General features: G+C 45.7%; 1 protein-coding gene and 1 long non-coding RNA gene across 3 annotated transcripts in view; one reads left to right on the top strand and one right to left on the bottom strand.

Moving 5' to 3' along the window:
* The window catches only part of LOC142775686 (uncharacterized), a 134,344-nt gene that overhangs the window by 26,506 nt on the left and 90,514 nt on the right, over nt 1–17,324 (top strand). The gene's annotated exons all lie outside the window — the stretch shown is intronic.
* NK7.1 (homeobox protein NK7.1) overlaps nt 1–17,324 on the bottom strand; it is a 164,474-nt gene that overhangs the window by 62,500 nt on the left and 84,650 nt on the right. The gene's annotated exons all lie outside the window — the stretch shown is intronic.

The following is a 17,324-nucleotide window of genomic DNA, read 5'->3' as shown; positions in this document are numbered from 1 at the left end:
CAATTCCGCCTCCATCGGAAATGCAGCCGCCACAGCCCGGATTCCAACCCGCGACCTGCGGGTCAGCAGCCGAGTACCTTAGCCACTAGACCACCGCGGCGGGGCATAGATTTTTTAAGAAGTCCACTATGTTCGTACTATAGTTCCTAAATGGCAAAAATTAACTGGAATGTCTTCCAAGGAAGCCAAAGATTAAATTTGCCGATTTTCAGAAAATTTCACGGGGCCAATGTCTCAAAAATACGAATAATACGCGTTAAAATGCATGAGGTCACGCTCCGATTGATTGATTGATTGATTAATTGATTGATTGATTGATTGATTGATTGATTGATTGATTGATTGATGTGTGAGGGTTTAATGGGCCAAAACCACCATACGATTATGAGAGACGACGGAGTGGAGGGCTCCGGAAATTTCGACCACCAGGGGTTCTTTAACGTGCACCAAAGCATGAGCACACAAGCCTACAGTATTTTCGCCTCAAGCGAAAATGCAGCCGCCACAGCCGCGCTTCGAACCCGCGACCTGCGTGTCACCAGGAGGTCGCGCGCAGAGATCTCGGCGCTAAATTTATTAATAAAACTTTGACCTTGGTTTTTCTCTTAATAAATCTACAACGGTGACATTAACGCCGTCGGAGGACAGTTTAGTAAACTAAATGGATTGATTGTTCCAAATTAGTGTCCCTTTAAAACGGTCTTCGCGCTGCCCATTGCGCTTACATAGATACTTTATCTACCCTGAACGGTGCCACCGCGAAGGATAGTCGGCGTTGGCCAGGACGCATATTGCCACATTCCTGATTGTTATGTGGGGTTTAACGCCCCAAAACCACCATATGAATATGAGAGACACCGTAGTGGAGGGCTCCGGAAATTTCGATCACCTGGGGTTCTTTAACGTGCACCCAAATCTGAGCACACGGGCCTACAACATTTCCGCCTCCATCGGAAATGCAGCCGCCGCAGCCGGGATTTGATCCCGCGACCTGCGGGTCAGCAGCTGAGTACCTTATAGCCACTAGACCACCGCGGCGGGGCTTGCCACATTCCTGTCCTTAAGTTTTGTTATCACCCCGTTACACTACGTTCAGCGCCAACCACGCCGTACGATGTTCGAAAAGTTTCGAGGCTGTAGTAGAACGTTTTGTTAAAATTTCGCCCACTTCCTGAACATTTCAGATTATTCTGGAACCTACGTCGGCGCAAGCGATAACGCTACGACATTCGATGGCAAATGTAATAACGCCGACGCGCTTCGCCGCTTGTCGGTTGATCGACTGCCGACGCTCTCCGTTCGCCGCTATCAGGGCAAGACTTTACGTTTACCGGGCACATGTTCGCCCAAATAAACAGTTTACTATTAGACCTGCAATCTGCTTCATTCGTCCACGTCACGACTCCAGGACAATATCCTTCCTGTAGCACCGGATGCATTCGTGTAATGAAGTGAAGTGAATTCTGTTTTATTTCCTTTCATACAAAGGAGGAAGCCGGAGCTAAAGGCTGGGATGCCTGAAGGCCTTGGCTCCATTGTACAGTTTGGCGACAGTTAACAAAACAATATTACTGAAAACATAAGATAATAAATAATTAAATCAGCTACACTTGCAAGTACAACAAAATAAACTGTTATTAAGCATAAGTCAGTGAAAATCTTGTTATACATAGAGGAACCCGGAGTAGAGTAGGTATTTCTGTAATTACTTTTAAATATTTTCATTTAAACATCAGAATTAACATCTGCAGACATTTTATTCATAGCCACAGTCATCTGGTAAGTTCATTTTTGTTCGCCATAGTTAGTACGCGTCTTAGGCACCCGCAGGCTTTGTTTTCAAAAATGGTATGCATCATTAGACAAATTATTTTTTGAGTATGTAGATTGACTTTATTAAGCTGCAACAGACAAAAATAAGTAGACTTGATTCACTTTAAGCAAAGCGTATAGTGACGAAACAATGGTGAAGTGGGAAGATCCTGGGGACTGCCGCAGTAGTCATGAATGCACTGCAAAGCTGTCTTTTGAAGTACTCGTAATTTCTGATAGTTAGTAGTCGTAGTTGTTCCCCAGACCAGAATACAATAGGTTAGTTTAGAATATACAAGCGCAAAATACATCTGAAGTCTCAACCACACAGGTACAAACAAGACTAGTCACCTTGTAGAGACAGCCAACACTTTTCCTTATTTCAGACGCTAATTTTGACACATGCATATTCCAGGAAAGGTTCTGGTGGAACCAGACACTGAGAAATTTTATACAATCAACCTCATGTATTCTTACGTTTCCAAACTTAAGTGTCCAAAAGCTGCCATTCCTTCTTAAAGGCTTTCTCAAGTTAGCCGAGACATCCCGTAAAGATAAGCCTAAGAGGGCTTAGAAAGGAGCATTAAACATTAAGGGACCCTAAAGCTTCGCGTTTAGTAGTTGAACGCGATGGCGATATCCTGTTCTTAGTGCGCAATTCAAACACTTATTGAATGAAACCTTTTCGAACTTGCTATGCACCCACTACATGGCCTTAAAGGAATATGGGCAGTAGCGTGCGTGAATTTTGTAGTGGGTTACCAGCTTTAAAGCGCGAAGCCCTTATGATACAGAGCGAAGCCGTTATGATATACAAGTTGTCTCTACACACTTCGAAATTACCGGACGACTGGTGTAACGCTACAGTAGACCCTATACACAAATCAAGCTCAAAGCTAGAAATAAGCAACTACCGCCCAGTGTCGCTTACGAGCTCGTACTGCAAAATATTCGAACATATAATTTTCAAGGCCATAATAACTCACCTAGAAACAAATGAGCTCCTTTACAATCATCAACATGGCTTCAGATCAGGTCTCTCAACTACAACCCTATTAGCTAATTTAACTCACGACATAGCCAATGCAATTAACGAGAACAGTCAATTAGATGCCGTTTTTTTTCAGACTTTTCTAAAGCGTTCGATGTTGTTTCACACAAGGATTTAATAAGAAAAGTATCGGCCTTTGGTATTGATGATAAAATAGCGTGGATTAACAGTTTTTTTAACCAAACGAAAACAGAGAGTAACAATCGATAAACATCTATCGCAACCGCTTGATGTTTACTCTGGAGTACCTCAGGGATCGGTACTTGCCCCACTTTTGTTTTTAATGTTCATTAAGGACATACAATTTTCTGTTAATTATCCTGTTCAAATGCGACTACTCGCAGACGACTGTGTCGTGTACACAGTCGTACAGAATTCAAACGATCAAGTTAACCTGAACAATTCATTGCAAATGATCTACTTCTGCTGCGAAACTAGGGGGCATGAAATTAAACACAACCAAAACTCACTTCATTTCGTTCCCAAATATAGGGCCAACCCCCTTAACTTTACATATACTATAGGAAACACAACTATCGACAAAGGCAACCAAGTAAAATACTTAGGCGTTACTTTCTCGTCGAACCTCAACTGGGAACCACATGTTTTAGCCACATGTCGTAAAGCAGAGAGGAAGCTATCCTTCCTGAGGAGAAAATTGCACTCTGCCCCATCACACGATAAACTTAATGCATACAAAACACTAATTATACCATTTTTAAAGTATGCCGATCTTATCTGGAGTCCACATCAAAAGCACCTCATTAATAAAATAGAAAGAATACAAAAATTGGCAGTTAGATTTGTATATTCAGACTTCTCGAGGCAATCCAGTTCTGCAGGCTTGCTCGCAAGGGCAAACTTAAAACTTCTTTCACAACGCAGAATTATCTCGCGACTAAAATTTTTTTACCAATTATATCATGGTCAATTCCGTATATCGCGATCTCATTACCTGCTAGACCCGCCCAAACACTCATCGCGACTGAACCATTCCAAAACTATCCACCAACCTTTCAGTCATGTTAATGCTCACAAACAGTCCTTTTTACCGTCAGCTATCCACCACTGGAATAGATTAGACTACAATATTGTGTGCTGTAACACTATATTCAATCATTTATGAACATAATACAGTGTGTCCATTTTGAATTATGAGATGTTGGACATTATATCTTCTTTCTTGTTCTTCCGGTATGTATTTTCTTTCGATGCGTAGTATGTATCTTCTTGTATCCACTCCTGCACGGGCCGTGAAAAGCCTGCAGTATGTTCAAATAAAAAAAAATATAATCACGTGTTCTGACACCCGCTGCCAATGGGCGCTTGTACCACGCATTATTACTGCAATATCTTATGTTGCGTTATGAAGCCTGTATACAGGACCTGTGTATTTGTGAAGCATGAAAGCTACTTTCACTGCATTTACAAGCAGATTAAGCTTTTTGCACTGTATTCACAAGAAGACACATGGCTTCGTGATAGAATATCCACTCGCCACGCAAGCAACCCGGGTTCGATCCCCACTCGAACGCGAACGACCATGGTTCGGTCCCTGCCCTGACCCAGTATTCTTGTAGAATTTATTTTATTTGCATCGTTCTCTATGTTTTGGTCACGCATAAGACAATTTCTCGCTCACAATCAACGACGCCGACGCCGACTCCGACGCTGAAATTCAAGCGGAACGAGCTCTTAACGCTATCGCGGTAAAACGGAAGGTATAAGAGTATGTAATAGATATACATTAACGGGACAGCTATGTCTTGCCAATGTCACAGAGGAAAAGGAGATGAATGAACGATGAAAGGGGTGAATCATGATGTGAAGGCCTTTCGCCCCACTGCCACACTTCAATATTAATAGTTGTTAGACATTAACACATCGCGCACTGCGCAGCTCCTCAAACTTTCATTCTTTAAAATTACCCGCCAATTATGCATCATTTCGCACCTATATAGATAATACACGCCATTCTACGTCGACAGAAAGCGCGGTGCAGTCTCTGCACCGCTCAACGCGGGAGTCCGGGGGGAAACGGAAGTGTGTAGAGCCCATTAGAGAACCCACAAACAACAGGAAGGAGATACGGCCCCCCGTTTAAATCTTTTGAGGCCGGGCCCTGACGAGTTGCAAAAGAGCCGTTCGCTTGGAGTGCGCGCAGACTCCAGACGCAAGTAAACGCGGAACATTAAAAACGAGAGAGAAGTGCCGTGGTACTATGCATAAACTCGGCAGGGCTTTCTCAACCCACGCCATAAAAATGACCCCGCCAAAAAAAGACGCAAAGGACTCACGTTACCGTTCTTTTTTTTGCATTTTCTAATTAACTCTGACACTCCTCGCGGCGGCCGGGTGTTGTCGTGGCTGTTATTTAAGCTTCTTTGTTTCAGGCTGGCAATTGCATGCACCTCTGCGAGGCCCACACAGCAAGCCAAGAGCCGCGCAATGGTGGCAGGGGTCCAACGCGCGAGACGTCAGCAAATGGCCGCGACGATGGGCGTGACATTGCCAGAGCTCGGGGCTCGGTGATGCGGGCTGAGGCCCGGGGGGTGGCCGAGAGAAATGACTCACACGAATTGCGAGCGCGCCGGAAGGGTCCGCGGCACGGAACCTCTGACGCTGCGGCGAGCGCTCTTCAAAGCTCGCTTAGTTACTCTCGAATTCCACGCCCCACGCGCAGGGGCGCTCGTTACGGCCGGCACAAGCGGCACAGCGCCATACCGAGCCATCTCCCAGTGCCGACACGCGTTAACTCCGTTGCCGCCACTGCAGCTTGCAGCGCCGACTGATGGGGCGCGCTTTGTGGGATTCGAATGGGAGTGCCGTGATGAGCCGCGTGCACAGCGTCCGCTTATTCGGCTCGCACCTACCTCGCCCCACTGTCTTAGTCAGGAAGAGGCGCCCCGCTAAGTGCAACAAGATAGTACCCCCTCCCCATCTCCCTTATTCTTGTCTTGCGCGATGAGAGAAGAATGCAAGCGTGCGTTCCTTGAATGCGTCATTGAGACGTTCACTGTAAGAGCCCGCAGGTGAAGGAGCCTCGCACTCTCTCATGAATGTCGAAACCCGCACGTGGTAGACGAAATTTGTGCACTGCGAAGCGTGCTAACGAGGCTTACAAAAAAAAAAAGTGGGGGCAATTTTTGTTTTCATTATAGGTGCCCTAATATTAGCACTCATAACGTCTCCTTTATAATGGCAAGCATGCTTTACGATGCGCGCACTATACTCTGCCAAATCCTGTTTAATTAGGTGCATTAAAGTCTTGGTTATCTTTGCGGTTAGAGAATATGACCGTATAGCTTGGATTGCAATGGATAAAATTCTATATCAGCTCCTTTCTCAGAACTTTTCGCGTCCATGTGATTGGTTGTAAGCGAAAAAAATCATCGTCATTGCGTGACCGAAAAATTGAGAAAGACGCATTTAAATAAACAAAAATTCCGGTTCTGTGTGGAAATCGAACTCGGGTCGTTTGTGTGGCAAGCTGGTGTTTTACCACCACCCCTGCCTGTGAATACAATGAAAATAATTTACTGATTGACTTGATTGATATGAGGGGTTTAACGTCCTAAAAACACCCTACGATTATGAGAGACGCCGTAGTGGAGGGCTCCGGAAATTTTGACCACATGGGGTTCTTTAATGTGCACTCAAATCTGAGCACACGGGCCTACAGCGTTTGCGCCTTCATCAAAAATGCAGCCGCCGTAGCCGGGATTCGATCCCGCGACCTGTGGGTCAGCAGCCGATTACCTTAGCCACTAGACCACCGCGGCAGGGCGAAAGTATCTTCCTCTGCTCTGAAATGGAGTGTAAGTAGTTTTCATACTTTACGAACGCAAGCTCCTTGTATACATGCTTCACAATACAACATGAAATATTGCCGTAATAATGCGTGGTACAAGCCTATTTGTCATCGGGCGCTGGATCTTGGGATTATCATAATGACTTCATAGCTTAAAGCCAGTCACTCACAATACTGCATCCTTAAGGTCACGTAGTGGGTGCATAGCAAGTTCGAAAAGATTTCATACACTGTGTTTGAAGTACGCACTAGGAGATTATCGCCGTCGCGTTCAACTCTTAAAAGCGAAGCTTAATGGTCCCCCTATCTTTTGAGTTACTACATACCTCTAATGATGCGGTTATGAAAGCACCACTATATACAAAGCTGCTATTGACAGCCTCTTACTGAACACAAAATCACGAAAAAAAAAAAGTACGGTTATAAGCCCGACGTTGTTTTCAATAAACGCGGCAGCACAAAGCACGTAAAGATCGTATGTTAACGCTAGAAGGCGAGTGAGAGGGAGCAGCTATTGCAGAAAGAAAATTATCGCGTCAAAATAAAAACACAAGAAAATTGCTGTATGAAGAAATAGCTCGGCTCAGTTTCAAGGGTTGATGACATTCATATTGTTTAAAAGTATCACTCGCATTATGCCTTTTCTCGCTCATAGCATTTCGTCGTCGTGGGATGTGTCTTGTATTTCCAATTGTGTACCGAGCATTCTTGCTAACCAAAATGATGAAGAAAACGAATAATAGAACAAAAAGGAGCGCCCACATAGCGATGCTAAAACAAAAGGGGGCAGGATAAAATAGCCGTGGCGTGATAGCAGCCAGGGGACTAGGATGAAAGGTGGTATGAGGGAGAGGAGGCAACTGCCACCATGCAGTACACGTGTCCGGGATGAACAGGCTTTTACTCGAAAACCATCCCATTATCGAGCGCCGCGGAGCAAACGGAAGCTCGCGGAGAACGTCGAAAGAGCCGCGACCCACGCGATCAAGTAAAAAAAAAAGGAAAAAAAAAAAAAACTCGCACACACGCGCGCGCGGGCGAGCGTTGCGCGCGTCGACTAAAAATAAACGGCTCCCAGTTCGGGCCAGCGTTGTCGCGGTGGTAGCGAGGAAACCAGGGAGTCCATCGACGCATTCACACCTGACAGCTCGCCAGAGTTATCGATGTTTTCTGCCGCGGCCCCTTTCCTTCCCTAGCGCCGAAAACAGAAGACGACGCGCCGTGGGGTGCGAACAAGAGAGAAGCAGGGTGGCAAGAGTGGTTGAGGGCGGCGCCTCTATTTACCGGGCAACCACGACCGCCGCTGCTGGGCCGGCTTGTTTACGATCGTGCCTTCATTGCCTACTTACGCCGCCTCAGGAACTTCCACGGGGCTTGCACCAGCGCGGCACCGTTTCCATTCATTTTGCTTAGCGCCACGACGTCGCGTTGGACGCTCGAAAACGTGGCGTGCGCCGTTGGAGTTGCCGTCATTTCCGAACGAAAATTGTAACAAAAAAAGAAAAAAGTATCGCTTAGCGATTACACCGATAGGCGTCGGAGACGCTTCGCTATGCAGGCACGCGACAACGGGTGGGACCGACAGCATCGCTCTGACGCCGCGCGTGAATCGGGCGGTGTTGTACAAGCTGTTGGCCAAACAAGAGCCAGTTGATCATGGTCCTGATAAGGTTTGGCAGCGTGGGCCTGGGCAAAATGAAACAAAGAGACGCGACTGCACAGATTGCGGAGAACTTGGCTCGCTACCAGTCGCGCATGAGGCGGGTACCACCGCTCCGTGACCCCCCCCCCCAAAGGCTCCGCGATGCGGGTCGAAGATTGGCTGACGCCTCCCGATAATATGTGTCTGCGCAACGATGGGATGACTGGAATAAAACAGGATGTAACGACAACGGCCGATGCGCCAATCTGATCGCGGCGGCAGGGCCCCCGTTTTGTTTGTGCATGGCTCTGCAAGTGCGCTAACTCGCCTCCCGGGACATGGCCCTCTGAGCAGCCATCAGACTTTCGTTCCTCGCTGCAGATAGCAGGGTTCGCAACCCATCGACAGAGTTCTAGCCGGTCACCCTCGGGCCTCGAATGTGTCAAGACACGACCGAGTGTCACCGATCAGGTGAAGAGGCCGTTTGTTTGACTTTCGAACGCGTTTAATCACTGATGGCTCCCAACGGGATCATTACTTAGGAATTAGGCGAAGGCCATCTGCTGGCAGTTTGTTCGGGTTATAAAGTTCAGTCCTGGGTCATCAGATAACAAGAAATTAACTTTGACAAAATTTACCAGTTTATCAACCTGATCGTATACGTCGGCCCCCTGTGTTGGCATTTATGCTTGGCATTATAACTTTACGTGCACTACATCCACCTGGTCTTGCCTCCTATTCCTGTGGACATGCGTAGAAACGACATTATGTAACATTAAAAATAAGTAGTTGGTTCATTAAAAAAAGCTTTGTATGCCGCATGCACGGAGATAATTATAGCCGAGGATATATGTCTCGCAGCGCAAACCTGTGGCGAAATCGTTAATACTGTTACAAGCTACACTCTTAGTCAAATCGTGGCTAGGATACACGCCTGCAGGGAGGATATCCGGTTAAGTTATGGCCACTTCTATTTAGTTCGTTTTGCGGCTCCGTAGCCGTGTATCAGATAAAGCGGCCCTGTTTAGAGTGGCCTTCAGTATAGCGGTGACAAAGATTAGCCGGGATTTTAAGTCAAGTTTTTCCTGACTATACGTACGGCCTGCCGCAACACCTGACAGCCCGCAGGCTGCCCGTCGGTAGGCGGTCCTTACGAGGATGCGGAAGAAAAGTTTAATTTTGCCTTGACTGCTATTACTAACACTACTGACAAGCAGTTAGTTGCATGACATGCATTATTCGCTTCCGAGTAGGCACCGCTGGAAGTTCGCGCTGACCTGCTAATGATATGTGGGGTTTAACATCCCAAAACCACCATATGATTATGAGAGACGCCGTAGTGGAGGGCTCCGGAAATTTCGACCACCTGGGGTTCTTTAACGTGCACCCAAATCTGAGCACACGGGCCTACAGCATTTCCGCCTCCATCGGAAATGCAGCCGCCGCAGCCGGGATTCGATACCACGACCTGCGGGTCAGCAGCCGAGTACCTTAGCCACTAGAACACCGCGGCGGGGCAACGCTGACCTGCAATGCAGTGAAGGCGAGGCAAAGGCAAGCTTCGTATTACCTTGTGGTTGTTCAGATGGAAAATTCTTTTCTCGCTTAAAACAATAATTACTCTTTTGAAAATTCCTGGATATCTTCCTAACAAACAATTCTGTGCAACAATATATAAGCGATATTTTTACTCGAACTACTACGTTGCGAAAACGAAGCCACAATATGAGTCAAAATGCTAACTTTTCCAAACTTGTCACAATATTCTGGCAACATTTTTGCATCATTCTCTCCCGAAGTATTTAAATCATTTGACATGAGGACATATAAAACATGAAATGTAAATACATTACTGGCAAAAAAATGTGCTTTTTATAGAAGCGCTAAACATGCCGCATATTGTATTTTTCTCGAAGCGAAAGATGAAAAAGTTGAAACAAAAATTAATAAACTGTCATAGTCACGAAAGAGAAGCGTCTTGACAATAATGGAAAAATTGTCTCATAGTAATTGCTCGAACTAGTAATATTATAAGCGTGACGCAGTTTCACTTGGGTCTCTAAAATTTGTAGCTCCCTCTAGGCAATACAAAACCTTCTCGCGAGGTATAACGTCTGAATAGCTGCTGCTCACATTCATATCTATCGGCACGATTTTTTTTTCAGCGTGATAGGAGATGGTCGGAAATTGGCCGGGTACACTTGATATTAACAATCAATGGTGGCTACACATGTGACACTGCCAATGTTCTCCAGAGTGCACAACTTGCGAAGCTGAATACATCGGTCATACAGAGACTAGTTTCCGAATTCGTTTGAATAGTCATCATGCACATGCCGTAAGCGTCCCAGATCTACCATTGTCCAAGCATGTCACTACGCCTGGCCACGGTTTCGATAAAATTAGGGCTACCATTATCCAGTTCGGCTTCAAAACGAGCCATGACAGGGACGTAACGGAATCCTTCTTGATCCGTAAATTTAACACTATTTGTTTTGGTATCAATGAAAACGTAGGAAAGGTCACCTGTCTCGCAAAAAAATAACACGGCTTTTCCTATGATTAATTTGTTCGTTCGTGCTGGCGTTTCTCTTTGCTTACGCAAGGAACATTTCAAACTGGTATATTTATCTATACCTATCATGTTTCTCATGCTAACAGTCTTTTGCAATCGATATCGATTTTTTTCACTATACTAGCTGCTGTAGTGATTGTTCAAATATATATATATATATATATATATATATATATATATATATATATATATATATATATATATATATATATATATATAAATATACCAGATTCTTTGAACGTCATTCCGCTGGACCCTACGTATTGTAGGCAAAAAAGAGACGACGTCAGAGTCTGACGAAGGCTGGTCTACCAGCTGACAACGTTTAGTAAAGACGCTTCCACGAAAGTTTCGTCGTCTCGTTTTTGCCATATATATATATATATATATATATATATATATATATATATATATATATATATATATATATATATATATATATATATATATATATATATGTGTGTGTGTGTGTGTGTGTGTGTGTGTGTGTGTTAATACCGGCCTAATATATTCCCCTATACTTTCCTTGGCATTATTGTCTGTTAGATCTCATTAATTCTGTGTAAAAACACGAAAAAACGAGCCCTTAAGTATACACTTTTTCCCCCTTATATATATATATATATATATATATATATATATATATATATATATATATATATATATATATATATATATATATATATATATATATATATATATATATATATATAATATCGTCGCTGTCCTTGTTAGTGACAAAAGTGAACGTGTTGAGGCTAATGATCGTGATCAGTTGTCTAAATGAGGCCATTTATCGACTTATATTGATGTTAGTCCGTTTACAGAGTACTTGTTTCTGAATTGAAGAAAAGGCTAAGGCACTTGCGTCAGCACTGATAAATTTGGTACCAGCTTAGAATCTGTCAAGTACTGTAAATTGTGTGCAAGGCAAAACTTATTCTCCGAACAAGGGGCCGAATTCACAAAGCGTATTGGTCATGAGTCTTGTTTGCCACTGGCGGGCTCGATAGTGATATGCACAGCTTCTAGATGGGCAGAAAGTTTCTGCCATCAGCATCTAGAACGTATCACTTGCTATTTTTTTCTACAAAAATCAAAATTCGACCAGTACTGCGCGATTGTTATCAATCCTGCATAATTATTCCATGACCATAGGTTGCAGTGATTCTTCTAACTTTCCGGTTCGGTGATGCTTATTGATCGGCACGACTCCGATCTACGCTCCGGCCTCCGCCAGGCTGGGCCGACAGTAAGAAATGACAACAAACGCAATAATATAATCACAGAAATACGCCCTCAAAAGCCATTGTGGGACACCTGTGAGGCACGCGTGGTAGGGTGTCGAGTAAATAAAGAGCGGGACCCGTACAGGACGGCTGGAGAACGCGCAGTTTAACGGTAAACTTGTTCACATAGCACGGCGCCGCGCATGCTTCAATTTTTAGCCGGATAACTCAATAATGCCACTCGATAGCTAAGCAGGGGAACGCTTCATACGTCACACATCGCTCGGTCGATGCCAGGTTTATTGCATGCCGAAGGCGCTTTGCCGCGGGAGGGAGCGCGTCGAAGTGCGCGGTAACCGTTGACGTTATTTTTGAATGGTATGACGGACGGCCGCGCCTGCCCATTCACGCTTCCAGTTGGAGCTGCGCGAAAATAGGTGGTTAATAAACAAGCGCTTCCGGGGGGCCGCCGATGTGCCGTTCTTTCCTGGCAACCTGAGGCGCTGGCAGAAACGGTGGCGCCGCATCGTTTACGGCTGCCGCTAACTCCCACCGCCCCGCCGTAAATTTGCAGCTATAGAGGCTTACCCGGAAAGCGAAATAGGAGGAGCATCACATCTCGCGATGCGGCTTATCTGTGGGAGCGAACGATTGGCGCTTGGCTGCATTTATATATAGGAGCTCGCGAGACGGAGAAGAGGCAAGCGAGGATGATGAAAAGGGAATGAGGAAAGAGGAAAGGCCACCGAGCAGGGGGGGGGGGGGACACCGGATAAACGCATGTTCGCTTCGCTATTATACACTGCAGAAATGACCCAAAATGGGAGGAAATAAAGAGTGAAAGAAAGTTACATAAGAAAGTATATTTCATGAACACGGCATTTTTGCTAGTCCACTAAGTAGAGGCATCCTTCTCATCAGTGCCAGAGAGAAATCCGAAAGAACCTGGATGCTACGGTGTCCATGTTTTTATTTTACGGCATCTATATTTAGGTCACTCGTGCGTTTTCGTGTGAGTCCTGTATGTCTTTTTCTTTTCTTTTTTTTTTTGCAAACACGCTTATGATTGTGCTTTGCCAGCGAGTCTGCGAAATTATCCGTTACTGACCATGTGGAGCTTACATATCACTAACGTAGCAGCAGTAACGAAAGTTAATTAGTTAGTTAGTTAGTTAGTTAGTTAGTTAGTTAGTTAGTTAGTTAGTTAGTTAGTTAGTTAGTTAGTTAGTTAGTTAGTTAGGTTTCTTTGTTTTACTAGTCCGGAGATGCAAATACTTCTTGATCCCCCTGCTTCAAGGAAGAGTACTGGTCGTAATAAAGAAAAAATGAAAACGGTAAAAAACATAAGCAATTCTTTTAGAGTTACCTAAAGAAATACCCAACGTCAGTAAAACGCTAAAAAAATTATGGTTCATCACTCCTTCATAGGAATCACTCAGAACACGAAAGGTATACCTGTTTCCAGAGAAGTAACCGCAGCTTCTTAGGACGTTAATGAGTACAATATACACAGTGTGTATCATTTTCAAACTCATACGACAACACGGCACTCAGGTTGACACCGACTGTCACATCTCGACCGAGCATCTTGTTCCTACATTACATGTATACTTGGCAACGTAGTGAGTTGAGACGCGCCCAACTCCACGAATGCGAAAGGAGCGATTTCCGGTGTGTTCCTCGAACCCCCCAAAATATTGAGGGTCCAGCTGACTGGTCCAACGCAGCCATGAGTGCACCGCGCCAAGACGCCCGAGCAGTTATTCGGCGAAGTGATTCGTTACACCGCTCACAAGATGACGGCGTCACCAAGAAAGAAAAGCATATATAAAGCAAAATTTACAACACGCCTATGAAGCAAAACTCAACAATTTTGCCACGTTTTCCTGAATCTCAGATCAACGCGCAACTCGTCGTTCCAGTGGTCCGGCAGAGCAAGTATTAGTTCTTTTCAAACTTGTATTCCTAATTTGTAGTAATTCTGAAAATATATTGCGAAGTTGTAGTCTAACAGCATAAAATTGCTCCTAACGTGAGACGCCTACCCTGAGAAGAAGCAAGTTGAGTCCACTAATATCAGCAATAGTTATAGCGTAACAATGATTAAAAAAATTACATATTGTTAAAACTTCCAAGTTTTTTTTTAATTACCGGCTAGTGAAAGTTCTTCTGTACGAAATACATCAGTTGAAGCCTACAGTCTTCTACTTACCTGCCACCGCAATGCAAGAAAAAAAAATTTTACGATTCAGTCGAGTGATAAAAAAGCGAGTCAAAGACCATCGCCTTCGGCCTTGCATTTTCGTCGTCGAGCGCACAGATCTTCCTATGGCTTAATAGAGCGAAAATAAAGACTACAGAGAAAGAAATCAGAAGGGGGAGCTGCCTCTTATTTCTCCATCAGACGCGGTCATGGCAAGGGACACAACGATATGAAGACAAGCCTGACTGCTCGCTCGAAAGGTGTGAAACGACCCGTCGGGCTTTCTATTCCCCTTCCACGGGCACCGCTTTCTTTTGTAGTTTTATTTTTTCTCCTTTCGGGCGCCGAAACGTGGTTCTGGGTAGGCGCATTCCTCGCGCATTTCCCGTCCGCGAGAGGAGCCGCTTTCCCTTTCTGGCGAGGCGATCGAGCGTGTGGCCCCTATTTCAGCCGCTAATGCTCCTCCGCGCGAAGCAGCAGCGAACGAGAGGAGCTGGCGAGGAGCGCTCAATCCATCGTCGCCGGGATTCTCTGATGCCTGGGGCGTCCATCTGGAGACAAGAGCGATCCTTGTTTGGTAGCCTAGCGGCCACCGGGAAGCAGCCGCACTCATTGCCGCTTGCTATACAGTCCCCACCACCACACGGCTGGCAAATGAGTGACGCCGGCGAGGGAGAGGGGGAAGCTCCCACTGATGGCACGTCTTGAGTGCCTCCCTGCGACGCATAGTGCGGGGGATATCGGCTGTGCCAGGCCGATGCTTCGAGGACTGCGCCAGGAGCGGTGCATCCCCTCCGAGCGAGACCGGGGCACGATCGAGCGGGACAAATTCGTGCGCTCGGACGCCGTGAGCGCGCGCTCCATCCCGAGGCGACCAGTTCCGGCAGCTGGATGACGCATGGCGGCATATTTTTCTTTTTTTCCCCCTTCTCCAGCTCCTATCGAGATACACACAGGCACGCGCGTATACCCTGAACGTGTGCGTGTGTCTGCACTCGTGGAGGGGCCGAGCCACTGGCTTTCGGTCGCACCCTGGGGCAAAGGTGGCCCCATAAATCGGCTGCCGGTGCTCGCAACGTGAGAGCCTATCCCGCTGCCTGGCCTCTATTTCTTTCGGCGCGCTCCGTCCGGGGCCACACAATGCGCTACTTGTGTATGAGAACACTTTTACGGCTCCACTTGGGTTGTTTTTCGCTGCGCATGTGGACATGTGTACGCGAGCGTCTTGCTGGTGGTATATGCACCAGGGGCTGAACTTGAACTCTTCTGTTCGTAAATGCAATTTTTCGGTAATTATCAACATACGCCGATGATATATTTAGCATCAGTATTGTCGCAAATTTTTTCCTATATTTTCAATTCTAACGCGAGAGATTTCTGCGAACAGGCGATTGCTGACCTCTCCATTATGTCAAGCATAAGGATCTGTTAACATTTCTCTTCAGGACAGTTATACTGGAAGTAGCTTTTTGGGAATTCAGGCACTGGTTTTGCCAGTTTCAATCAAAACGAGGACTTCGAGCGCAGTGCTTTTCTTCGCCGTGATTATTCGTGGAGTTTTGCTGCACGCTTTTCGTGCAGCAATGTGAAAATCATTGAGAAGTTATGGAACGGCTGCATTTTATTGCGTTCGCGTTTCTCAAAGCATGTATTGGCTGATTGGCCGCAATGTACTGACTCGTCTATACCCTTAGTGGGAAGGGGAACGAAGTTCGCACAGCAAGTCACCTCGAACCCCGTGCGGCTGTTTGTGCGGATCCATGATCCTTCCCATTATACAAAGGGACGACGCATGGTGATTATTCACGAATGGTAGAATGGAGAGCAAGAATGGCATCCGTCTAGACCACCTCCGTTTATTGTCTTCCTTTTTCTCTAACACTAATTTATTGTTCCTCACAGCAATAACGAGTTATTTTCAGTGAGAAACGCAACCAGACGGTTCACTAAAAACCTACAGCATGTGAGAGAGAGAGAAGCTTTATTAGATAGCCACTGCGTGAATGTGAGAAGGTCCCTTATTCTAGGAATCCTCTGGCACGGACCACCTGCCGCGCCCGCGCGACGATTTGCCGCTGGTCGACGTCTGGCTTGGAGATCGCAGCCTCCCACGCTTCACTGAGGAGGTTTGGATCTGCATTTATTGCTGCCACTTACCTAACCTAACCTACTATTTTTTGTGAAAGAATATAATTACGACTGTCTCATAGAACGCGTCCTGTTGAAGCGAATTTATTTTGAAAGAATCGTATTGTATGTAAAATTATGATCTCCCGCTATGACAACCTATCTGCAGAGATTTTGGGACCGGAACAAAAGCGATACTGAGGAGCGGTGGCAACTTTGAGCGGCCCGTGTACTTATATATCTAAAACAAGTCAGAAGCGTGTGTTGAAGGGTTGCGTATTGCCTACCAAGAAAAGAGGGGGGAAAACACAAAATGAAGCGGCAGTCACATAAATATGGATTTTTTTCGTACCAAGAAGGGGAGTAACATAAATTGTCATCACTTGCAGCTTCACCGACCAGGTAGACCAGTAATATTTATGGAGCGAGTGATTTGGGCAGATGGAATGCCCAAGGTAACCTGACGTATTTTTTTTTAGATGATACCCCCTCCCCCCGTCCTCTTCTTCGGCTGTTGCTACGTCTAACACTGCGTGGGGAATAAGCACACAGGATGAGCCACATAGATGGGGCCAAACGCCACATCACCGAATTCAGCGAGTATTCGCCTCCAAGTTCGACGCACTTGTTCTTCGTAAACACGGCTCGTTTCTGCGTAGTCCGGAACGCCACGCCCACCGGCGCAGACAGTGTAACGACGACAGAATGTCTGTCTCTCTCTCTCTCTCTAACTCTTTCTGTGGTAACGGCTGCGTGCAATGCGTCGACACGACTGGGACACGCAATACGTGGTCTACCGACATCAATATAGAAATGCAGTACATTCCTGGGCACATAATTCTCTGTAACTGAGGTGAAATATCAAGAATAAAAA

Source organism: Rhipicephalus microplus, chromosome X (assembly GCF_043290135.1).
Source record: "Rhipicephalus microplus isolate Deutch F79 chromosome X, USDA_Rmic, whole genome shotgun sequence".
Classification (NCBI taxonomy): domain Eukaryota; kingdom Metazoa; phylum Arthropoda; class Arachnida; order Ixodida; family Ixodidae; genus Rhipicephalus; species Rhipicephalus microplus.
The sequence above is the reverse complement of the archived record's forward strand: the minus strand, read 5'-3'. Positions and strand labels throughout refer to the sequence as shown.